The 12,401-nt window shown below is 36.9% G+C and overlaps 1 non-coding gene across 1 annotated transcript; it reads right to left on the bottom strand.

Annotated features, from left to right (window-relative positions):
* Nucleotides 1-6,410: 6,410 nt before the first annotated feature.
* On the bottom strand, nt 6,411-6,483 carry TRNAT-CGU (transfer RNA threonine (anticodon CGU)). Its single transcript has one exon. It is a non-coding gene; the product is annotated as a tRNA-Thr (tRNA).
* Nucleotides 6,484-12,401: the final 5,918 nt, after the last annotated feature.

Genomic DNA, 12,401 nt, shown 5'->3' with positions numbered 1-12,401 from the left:
TTTCATAAATTATTTGTGAACTCGGTGGGAAATTACGCACGATTCTACTCTGAAATGGTCGTTCTATTCTATCTCAGTACTTATTTTTCCAAATACACAGTTAATTAAGGAAAACGCATGGTATGTGCAAGAATAGAGGAAGAAGCATGGGAATACTGTAGTCCTCCTGTTCATGAGCGACTCAGTGCATTGAGAAATAAGTAGGTATGTGCCTTCGTCTGCCAAAACGAATGTAAGCTACTTTTCACTTTCTTTTCATTGTCGGCATCTTGTTGATGTATCCGTTACCTAACCTTATGAACTTCTGAGGCGCCAAAATTTGGAATGTTTTTGGCTTTCACTTGCATTCGAAAGAAACAATAGAAAGGAATGAGAAAACGAATTGGTCGTCTTTGTTCAGGATATAATAACCCACAGCTCTACAGCACCTTGAAGGGCCTTGGCTTACCTACCGACTGCTGGTCTCCCTCCCACACTGTTCCGCCGTCACCTTGTTGGAGCGTGGAGTTCTTAGACCAGTAAAGGGGTGACGGGTGATCAGCCCGACGAACCCCCAGCCGTTTTACTGTAGGTCTTCTCGACCGGGTTACGCTCACTCACTCGGAGCTTCCCAATTTCCTCACGATGGTGGGTTGCCACCGGCCGTATACGTAGGCCGAATAAATTCCGACCAGAGCCGGATTCGAACCTACGCCGTCCCGCAGCGAACGATCTCAAGACGAGTGAACGCCTTAACCCGCTCGACTACGGAGGAGGACTTGTTCAGGATATACCCAACATAATTCACTGCTATATACTAGGCTATATAGCAGTGAATTATTGTGGGTGGATATTGTTGAGCTCAGGGTTATGAAAGGAGAATGGAGAGATGAAAACTGGAACACTTTTGACTATTTCAAGAAGAAATCCAAAAATGTGCGAAGTAAATTGGTTACAACTCTTATATAAAAACTTAATTGGTTTATTAGATCTCATCAACCTATTAATTATAAACTTTATTATCATCATTATTATATCACATGTGAGACCAGTGGCGGCAATTGGGTTCCAAATTCTGGGGGGGCAAGTTGCCAAAACTGGGGGGCAAAGAGAGTATATTTGCCTTTGTAGACAAGGTTCAGCATAGTGCAGGTGCAAAAGTGGCTAAAAGTGGGGGGCAACTGCCCCTCGCCCCCCTAATCGCCGCCACTGTGTGCAACACTTGGTTCGGATCCATCCAGAAATATTGTCCTGTGCCTGTGATGGGGATATACGTATAACTAGAAGAAAAAGGGGGCTGTCTTTGTCCCGGTGACAAGGTGCTTGATTGCTCGCCTGCAAACGGCATCAAAGTGTCCTAATCCTGTCCTTTCTCAGAGAACTAAAAGTCCTTTATGAAAATACCAATAACATAACAATTTCGTGGAACATTTATTATCTAAATTGAACTATTATTGAACTAGGAAGGTAAAATTAATAAAGAAACATATATTAGTTTTTAATTTATTATGGTATTATCCTCATTATTAAGTTCGTAAATAACCTGTAAACGATATGCTATATATTTCATGTTCCGATCAGTACCCATGGTGGATAGTTACGGCAACTATTCAGTGGGGGAAGGATTTATAAAACTGTAGGCCCTAGGCTGTGCTTTGTGTTGGACCCTGCCGTCATTATTATTATTATTATTATTATTATTATTATTATTATTATTATTATTATTATCATCATCATCAATATTATTATCTTAATTTACATTAATTGCTTGCTCTGTTTTAATAACACTTTTAAACTTTAAAATATAGCTGATTAAGAATTTGACTTGATTTTAGAATTGTATGGGTTAAAATGCAGTACTGAAAATAGAGTTATGATGGAAGAAGTTATTTAAACGCTAGAAACTCCTTTCTCCTACCTTCTGTCATGAAAAAACAAGTAAAGGGCTTGCAATGTTGTTTTAGTTTATTATTATTACAAATTTAAGGAATTTAAATATAACCTATGGTCCTTCTCACTTCAGCGTCTCATTTTTGTACCCCCCCTCCCCCGAATCTGATATAGCCTAGGATAGCCTAGTAGCAATGAATGTGTTTGCTTTCCGTTATTTCGAAAATTGAACGATTAAAAAAATATGTACAATTTAACATGTTATGGTATTGAAATATACATAAATTATTATCTATTCATCTAAACTATTTGGGGGGGTTAATGCATTCACGGTGTTGGGGTGATGGGCACCTCTGTTTAGGGAGGAGGGGCAGATCAAGTATGGTGTTCAGTAAAGCTAACAAAAAGTTACTTTCAGTAGACACGTTGTCGTAATTAAATACTTTATGGGAATTATATATGACATGGTTTGAGGGGACGAATGACATGATTTGGGGGACATATGACATAACTTGGGGGGAATCGTAATTATTCTATTTCAACTTTCAAACTGACTAAGTACTTTTCCAACCAAGCAAGAATGCTTACATGAAGTGGCGGCTGTTGGGGGGTTTGGGCCTCCCCCACACACACTTCTTGGTCCTACATTAGGTTTCTTTTAATGCTAAGCCTTTCATGCAAGTGAAATTCTTTTGTCCAACACAGCGCCATCGGACGAGGTGGCCGAGAATAGTCGGCCCCCGTGGCGGAGTGGTTAGCACATCGCGCTACGACGCCGGGGATCCCGGGTTCGAATCCTGGCTCGGACATGGATGTTTGTGATTGTCTGTCCTGAAATGTCCTGAGATTGAAATATAAATGAAATGATATGAGTGAATGAAGTGTGATGGGGGAAGCTTCCGCATAGGGGCTTTCCTTTTATAAAAATAATAAAAAAAATTAAAAAAAGTGGTTAAGGCGTTGGACTGCTAATCCAATGGGCTCTGCCCGCGTGGGTTCGAATTCCATCCTCGTCGAGTATCTTTTGCTTTCATTTTCAACTAATTTGTTGCTAGTTAAATGATAGCAGAGGTAGTAACAGTTGCGCAGATACACTTTAGATTAGGGGGTTGGGAAATAATAATGGAGAATTGACGCATTATTGAGCTTTCAAATTTTTATTAAATTTGCGGTATATGTGTGCTTCCACTAGCAAAATCTATGCACATTTTGAATATTGATATTTTCCAAACACCGATATAACAACCTGGGAACAAATTGAAGGTAAAATAGATAGCATGTTCATTTGACTTTTCCATTTCTTTATCTTTCAAATGAGCTTCGCATCTAGCTTCGCCTTTCGGAAATTAAGATTTCTTGAATCTTCTCACACAAATATCTCTACACTGAAAAAATGCCACATTTTTCTGATGATGAATATCTTTTTCCTGTTAGAAATTGTATGTTACCAACTCTAGTTCCACCAACTGTAACTATTTGCACTTGTCCGACACATTTTCAGTTGATATAATGTGGGCTGATGGCTTTACCGAGGGGGACTACCCCCCCCCCCTCTTACAAATTGAAGGGATCCATATACCACTGTACTCTTGTTCCTTCGCCACAAGGTAGTAGGCACATATTCCCAAAATTCCATTCTTGTAAAATTTCGCCTCATCGCCACATTATGTAGTCAACAATTATGCTGATAACAGTCATAGATTAAACTGGTAATAGATTAGATATTGCCAAGATAGCCAGGCTGTTTTCGATGCCAAAAATCCCTGGTGTGAATCCAGGGTCAGATATGGATATTTGTGGTTGTCTGTCCTGTTGAAGAGAGTTAATAAATAAAAAGGGCATGAAAACTAAGATATGAAAAAAGAAGTTTTAAAAATTAGAAATCCCGTTGAGTGCTCGATTCATGATCTCGCCACCAGAGGCACTGCCTGTGTGGGCATAGGTGTTTATCTATGAGTATCTCCCTTTCAGGAATTCACCGAAAGCACTATCCATTCTCATCCTCGTTAAAAGCCAAGAGTGGCATCAAAAATGTGAAAATGTATAAAGGGAAAATAATTAATTAAAACTTTTGGTTACACAGTCAAATATTTAAAATATATTTATTAAAAGAAACCCAGGCAATTTCAATTAGTACGAATAGTTATGATTAGGCTGAGGAATTGATCTAAGATGCCTTTTTTTGTTCCTTGACCATAAAGTATAAACTTTTACGTTTCAGGCCATTCCTGATAGAAATACACGAGTTGTATACATGGACGTCCGGAGGAGTGGGCAAGGGGGGGGGGGGTTGCGCCCCTCCCTGTAAGATGAATGTCCACCTGAAAATTATATATTTCACACATAATTTCATTTTAGCCACAGTAATTTATGTTAATTATTTTATTAACGTTGAAGGAACATGATAATTTCAGATTGAAATGGAGTTTTTTGAGGGGGCATCACTATTATGAGGGAAAATATGCCTCCTTTGCCCCGCCCTGGAAAAAATACCTTGCTTACCCCTCCTTGGAAAAAATCCTGCGGACGTTCATGGTTGTATAGTGCTTGTTTATGCATATATGCCCATTTAGAAGATAACTACTCTTTTGAGTGCTTAAAATCAGAAAAATTACTAAAGCCAAGTGGATATCGATATATTCTGTTTGGTTCGAGTTTCATTTCCTTCTCAGTTTTGTCACTTGGTGCATAAATTGTGCACCTCTTAGTGATAGCCAATCAGAGTGCACCGTAGTTGGAGGAATATACGCCTGTAACAACTGATTGCATTACATAGGTCTACATATCAAATGAAGGAAAGAACGAAGCTCTGATTCATTAGATAGTTTGTTTAAATGTCTGAAGAGAATACATGAGTTGTTTTACAGCACCTACTTTTTGCCTATTTCACTCATAAGTGCCAATTTCCAAGGTAATTTTTGAGTGCCTAATATGGAAAATGATGAAAACTCTGTTAATATCCATAAATTGTATTGTCTATTATGTATTTTGTTTCGGATCCATTTTTTTTTGCCTGCCTATTTTCAGAGTCATTCTTGCCCCTCGATCCTCAGTCTAGTTATATATAATAATCCAGGATTTGAAAGGTGTAAAATTTTATGGGATATGTCTTCAAATTGGACCCCTGAATATTTTAAGACCGAAGTGGAGAATTGAAATTCAACGCAAATATTTGAGCCTGCACCCATCCTGTTTAATCACTCAACAAAGGAAAGTAATTTTAAGTTCACCTTGAATACTTCATTCTTACTTTCTGATCTTGCTGTAATATATATATCGAAGTCGAACAATAAGAATCGACGAGGATGGGATTCGAACCCACGCGGGCAGAGGCCATTGGCTTGACAGTCCAACGACTTTTTCTAAACTAAAGGAATGCACCTAAGCGATAGTAGCTTTCCCTCGTTTTTTTCTTTATTTTCTCAAATATCAATATTCTCTATATTCTCCGTATTCCCATTGGGACAAACACAAACATCCATGTCCGATTCGAACCCGAATTTCATTTGAGTGGGATCAAGGTTAAACGGAATAGTTTTCGGTTTTCGGTGGTTCTGCTTTGGTCATGGCTACCAATCTTCCTTGCCTTCTGTTTCTCTCCTTTTCCTCCATTATCTATTCGCGTGACAGCAGCTATTTGCACTTGTACACTTTCCTCCAGCAATCAGACTGATCGAACCATATCCATTTTTGGTTCGATTTCATTGTTTTAAAACTTTCATTTTTTAACCTATTCGTCTAATGTCAACAATCAACAGGTTGAGACTATGAATTTTCTCTAATAAATTGTAAAAACATGAATAAATATAAAAATTTTCAGCGAAAAAAAATGAAGGATCGACCAGGACTCGAACCCGGTCTCTGGTATACCGTAGCATTGCTTTTATTTTTATTGCTCCATCTTCAGAAACCCGGGTTCTAGTCCTGGTCAAGCCTGCATTTTTTGCTGAAAATTTCTACTTAGTACATCTCCTGTGTGTGCCTAATCTTCAATGAATAAATATGTTCTCTTGAGAACAAGAAACTTTTGTAAGCATTGGGACACCTTTGGGACCCAATATGTAACGGTTTTATATATATATTTTTAATTCCTTTTTTAAAGTTGCAAGCAATTTTACAAAGTATCCACTTGTAGTACATATTGTTAATTAGTTACAAGTTGCTTTTTCATTCAGAAATTTATGTGATATTAGAGGTTTGTGAATTATCATAGAAGATTAACTATGACCAACTTTGGTTCACCTACATTTATAATATTATTTATTAATACATGTAAACAAAATTGCACACTAATTGTGCACCCCCCAAAAGCCTAGTTATATCCCTTAATAAATGTATTAGAATGCATGAAATCTTTACTAAAAATGATGAAATGGGAACTCCTCAAACACCATGGAGTTAAACATTGAAACAAAAGTCTAATTTTCTCATTTGAAAGTTATAAAGAAAGTTGACTATTCTATTCTTCCCTGTTTTTTGCACCCAGTCGCTGGACAAAGAACAAGAAAGTTCGATAATAAGGATAATAATAAAACTTAGTATGCCTCATGTGAGGTTCGAACTCACGACGCCTGGTTTACGAGACCAGTGCTCTAACCACTGAGCCAAGGAGGCTATGAGACAAGCAATCAGCGTTGCTACATGTTTGGAACTAAGCGGTCATTCAAAGTGGCAAGAAAGTTTATCTCAGTTGCCCAACTGGGCTTTAGAGAATTCGCCAGCGTGCATCAGACTGATGAACCAAAAATAAGGTGAAATTCGGTGAAATCCGGAAAGCTTCATACAGAAACAAATGAAGACTAGATTCGGAAAGCGGACGTATATTCGCGTTTATTTGGAAAAACTCACTGATAGTGACTATATCACAGAAGACATTTTTTGAATATTATACTATATTTTCACTTAAAAACATAGCATCTCATTATGCATGTGCATTATGTAAATAAAATCTGTGTGTGTCAATATACTTATCTACCTATAAAAGGAACATTGTTGTATTTTCTTTCCAATTTCTGTACATTTCTTGGTTCGAAAGATCAAAATATATCATTAGGCCATTTGGGGTATATGTGTACCAGTGGCGGCGATTGGGTTCCAAAACCGGGGAGCTCTAATCACCGCCACTGTGTGTACTACATATAGCCTAAACGTTCCTTTTTAACAAAATCTTCTCTGCATCCATGTTATTATTTCGAACTGGCTTCAATTTTCAGTAAATGTCCAGAAATGCTCCTTCTTGTAAATCTTGCTATATTAGTTTTACGAAGGTAAAATCTATAATGTGACGTGCAACGGTAAGATCGTGAATTCGTTTCAAATTTATGCAAAAGCTTTTACAAACCATATAAGATATTTTGAGTGTTTCATCACTCGCGAATATAGTCCTGTTTCTGTTTCTCTTTCAAATGTGCAGTGCTCGATTTTAAAATTGCTATGACTTTTTACTTTCCGCTGCCTGCAGAAAAGCTTTGGGCCACACACATCTCATCTGCGGAAAGACAATACATCATTCTCTAAGGCACTATATGAATTAAGATTCTTTTTTTGTGGAGCGGGAGTAACTCAGTATCGTATTTGTGATTTCGTCTCGGAAAATATTTTTTTGGGGGCCTTACAAATTTGTATATGTTACCACTTACCAGTCAGTAAAGTAAACTGCTGTATTGCCGCTCTAAGTATCTTAGAATATTATTTATTATTAGGTCATTAATGATAACGTTTACACTAGAGTACTGCATTGGACCACTTTCGCTCGCTCAAACTCAATCGAATCTCCCACGTTCGAGCTTGATTTGCTTGAGCCATTCCGTAAGCCATCTAGCGTCATTCGTGCGAACTAGTAGCGAACTAGCGAACAGCACTCTAGTTTACACGTAATTTAGAAACAGTATATTTACATTCTAAAGAAACCCTCATATACAAAGAGAGCTATCGAACTAGTGTCACCGAACACTTGACCACATTTCTATTGCCAAGTTCAAACTTAGTCCATCCAACCTACAGTCTTGGACAATGCTGGGTTGTAACGACCCTATTGAAGAAGCACTGAAGCAAGCCCTCGGTGTCTGACCACCAAGCGCCTTGTGAGTAGACAACCCAAACAGCATTGCAATTCTGCGGCTTGTATACCAGTCACGGGTATACATCACTGTAAATTGAGTAGTGATGCCTAAGAGAAATACGAGATGAAGATTGTTGGAAGTAATGTCTCGTGTTCTCGACATGGAATAATTCTCGGTCCAAGTTACGTTCCATTATTTAATGTTGTTTGGTAACGAACCTGACGGACTGGGTTTATATTTTCACCCCTTGCAATACACTAAGTTCTATATTTTACAGTTATATTAATGTTTTGAACGAAAATAATACCTAGAACAACATCCAACACACGTTCACACCACTCTTGTCACACACATGCACGTGAAAACGCACACACAAAGCTAAGTTTTAACTTCCAAGTGAATGTCCAAATGACAGTAAACGGAGAAGCATGATGTGCGAAGCATGTGATATTTCACAGAATGAATGCGTCTATTTTTGACACACGTGGTTTCTATTAATAGAGAATGAGACAATTATCAGAAATAAAGATGCATTTACTTTTTCATGTGCTGAGGAAGGAAACAGACTGACTGGAAAAAAGAAAATGTAGTGCTATTGATAGTGTGTTGGTTAGCGTGCAGAGCTTTCATCAGCGAGGCCTGGGTTCGATCCCCACCATGGGCAATTTTTTTTATTGTTTTCTTGCAGTGAACAAGTTTATTATTTTGTTTTCTAGGCATTTTAACGAAAGGATACACATCAAATTTAATATTTTAATCTGTCCTTTCATTCTTCTAATACGTTCTCTATCACAAGGGATATAGAGATTCTCTATCTTGGCCAAGGATAGTTTCTCAATAGTTCCGTAGCTACGATTCTCCAGTCCCTTCCACCCATTTATTTATTTACTTTCTTCATATCTACTCACGAAATACTATGAATGTAGCGAAAACACACAGATATAGTTAGAACAAGAAACACACCTCGCATCGAAGGTTCCAGGTTTGAGTTCTGGATTTATTGCGAGGGTGGATTATAACTGTGTGTCTATTTTTCATCTTCGTCTAAAAAACATTCCTCACTATTCCAGTGATTAACTTAGGGAGAGACCAAAGCTACTCAAATAGCAAAAGTACAGAAAACGCATGCCACACCTGGCTACGCATGTTATACCTTGGGAATTAGCAATCTGAAAATAAACTTTTGTTTTGGTAGACTACTTGCAAAATCGTTTCGTTTGGAGTGTTGGCTAGCGTGTCGGACTAGCGTGCGGGCAACCTGAGTTCGAGCCCACGAGAAGGTAACTTTTCTTTATCTAATTTCAGCCAACCTTATTTATAAAACTCAGGTTTCTTTAAAACCTTTTGAATTACATGCCACTTCGTATGTTGGCAATTTCAAAAGCAGAAAAGATGAAAAGTAATACGATTTTTTAATTATTCCCAGAAAATGACAATGAAACCATTAATAACGGTTTTTGCAATGTGATATTGATATCATATATTGAAATACTAAAAATGAAGAATTTCGCTTAGATCAACTTATAAATGATCATATGCTGATGTAAGATGCACGATCAGATGCCTGAATGTTGCATTCAAAACTGCAGAGAACTAACTAACTAACTCACTCTCTAGCCTTCTTAAACCAGAAGGTTCAAGGCTGCAGCAACACAGGCCTTCCACCTGTCCCTATCCTGAGCAAGATCTATATACTCTTTTCCATCCATACGGATTTCCTTTAGGTCCAACTCAACGGAGTCCCTCCATCTTCGTCTTGGCCTTCCTACAGCTTACCATCAGGTGTCCCAACAAGAATCCTGTGAACTCCTCTTTCCTCTCCCATTCGCGCCACAAGGCCTGCCCACCTAAGTCTTCTTGATTTAATTATTCTAATAATATCTGGACATGAATACAAATTATGTAACCTTCCACACACATTTGTCTCCTCATCCCTTTTAGGTCCAATTATTTTCCTAAGGATCTTATTTTCAAATACTCTCAATTTATGTTCCTCTTTCAATGTAAGGGACCAAGTTCCACATCCATATAATACTACAGGCAAAATTACTGTTTTGTATATTTTAACTTTTAGTTTCTTAGATATTAAACGAGAAGACAAAAGTTTATGAAGAGAAAAGTAACGTGCATTTCCTGAATTAAGCCTACTTTTTATTTCCTCTTTAATATCATTTTCACTTGTTAATATTACTAGTAAGTATTTGCATTTGGAAACTAGTTCAAACGAGTTGTTATCAATAATTAGATTTTGATTATTACCTAACACTTGGTTTCCGCCTGTAAGCATATATTTAGTTTTCTCTTTGTTAACTTCCAAACCTATCTCTTTAGCAGTTTTGAAAAATATTTTAGCATTATTCTTAATTCTATTTATATCATCCCCTAATAAGTTTAAATCATCTGCATATGATAACAACTGATTCACACCATTTAATTTAGTCCTTCGTTAGTTTCTTTTACCTTCCTAACAGCATATTTTAAGGCAAAATTAAAGAGCAATGGAGATAATGCATCTCTTTGTTTTAATCCATCATGAATTGTAAATTTGTCAGACACATTATACCCACACGAATTTTAATTTCTGTTTCACTGGTGCATACTTTTATCATATTAACAAGCTTCTTAGGTATTCCAAACTCGACTAATATATTATTTATAATTTATCTCTTTTGACCGAATCATATGCTTTTTTGAAATCAATGAATAGCTGATGGACATTTTGATTATATTCCCAATTTTTCTTAAGTGTCTATCCGATGTAAAAAATTGATCTGTAGTTGATCTGTCACGTTTAATGTAATTACATAAACTGCACTTACTACACAAAACTGCAGAGAACAATGCATTATTTTTTAACAGTTTACAATGCATGACTTATCAATAGTGAAATTTATTTTCGTACTATAATAGGAATTTAGTTATTAATATAAATAAACAAGAGAGAAGAACTAATGATGAACTAAAATTGTAAACTAAAAAAAATATCTAAGTTTCTCAGGAAAAAGCACAAAAGTCACAAACTGCGAATATCTGTTGATTTCATCTAAGAAGGAGATGCTACGGTTTGGGACGGGACTTTCTATAGTGGTACGGTACTCTGCAGTTATTTTTTTATGATTATTGAATTAAGGGAATACACCTACTTGTCAGTATCCCCAGTTCTTCATATTTTTCTCAGTTGTCATACATGTCAATTTTCTCTATGTTCTGTTTATTCTCATTGGGACACACACAAACATCCATGCCCGAAAAGAGTATTGATAATAACGCACGTTAGCCAGCAATTTCCGAGGAAAAGTTTGATACCCGGTTTATACGCGAGTGGTTGGGATCCCACTTTAAACTGTAGGTCCAGTCCGGTATAAGCTTTCTTACTGTGCATAAAGTGGACTTAAAGGAAGAAAAAATCCGAGGAAAAACGCTTGAAGGTTTCGATAATTTCCAAGTGCCTTGATGAGGAGATACTATTGTATGATTTTAAAGTGACCAGTTAGCCCCATAGTAGCGAATAAGTATCACGTCCCGAAGGTTATGGGTTCGATTCCCGTTCTACTGCCCAATTTTATTTTAATAACTCGAGCAACAAATGTTTGCATTTTATTTAATAATTTATTGAAATAAAGGTGAAATATATTTTTACTTTATTTTTGGGTGGAAATCTCTATTTTTACCGTTTTCAATTTTATTTATGGAAATATTTTTTTAAGATAGTTTTCCACTTTTCTCATCATTTTACAAACATTTACATATTAAATTGTCCACGTGTTTTATTCAAAAAATGTTATACCTGGTGAAAAGTATACATTTCTTTCGAGAAAATGAACCAGGAATAAATATAATTCTATTCGCAAGTAATTATCGTAAAAGTTTGGAAAACAAAATTCAATTCGAAATTCAACAATTCGCACAGCAAATAAAATAAGAATGTATGCAATAAATAAAATGAAATAATTAGTTGCTTGAGTTGAGAAAAAAAGTGGAGGCAATCAAACGGGATCGAACCAAGTACCTTCTGCGTGTCAAACTAACACGCTACCACCACACCACCGGGCTTTCTGACAGACGGACAATATATTTGTCTCGTGAGTAACGCTTGCTAAGTTTCTAAACATTGAAGGGCTTTTTTCTCGGGAGTGACTGGCTAATGTAATTGTTGTTGTGTGTCACGGAGATATGTTTACTGCAACATTTGAGCACACAATCGAAATATACAGAAAAAATGTTTTTTTCTGCACATCATTACTTTTCTCAGAGTTCAAAAAATATCCAGAATCCAAACTCACTGCTAGTTACCCAATTATGCAAAATGTGCCTGGACTACACGCATGCGCTTCATCAGGGATGCGAAGGAACCTCGCAAAGTTACAGAAGGTTCTCTGGGGTGCTGTCGGTTGGCCGTGGAGTCACGTGGTGTCTGCTTATCAGTAGAACATGACCTTGTGCAGCACACTGAAGCGAGCGAAGGTATTG

Source organism: Lepisma saccharinum, chromosome 13, assembly GCF_977018435.1.
Source record: "Lepisma saccharinum chromosome 13, izLepSacc3.1, whole genome shotgun sequence".
In the NCBI taxonomy this organism is placed as follows: domain Eukaryota; kingdom Metazoa; phylum Arthropoda; class Insecta; order Zygentoma; family Lepismatidae; genus Lepisma; species Lepisma saccharinum.
The sequence above is the reverse complement of the archived record's forward strand: the minus strand, read 5'-3'. Positions and strand labels throughout refer to the sequence as shown.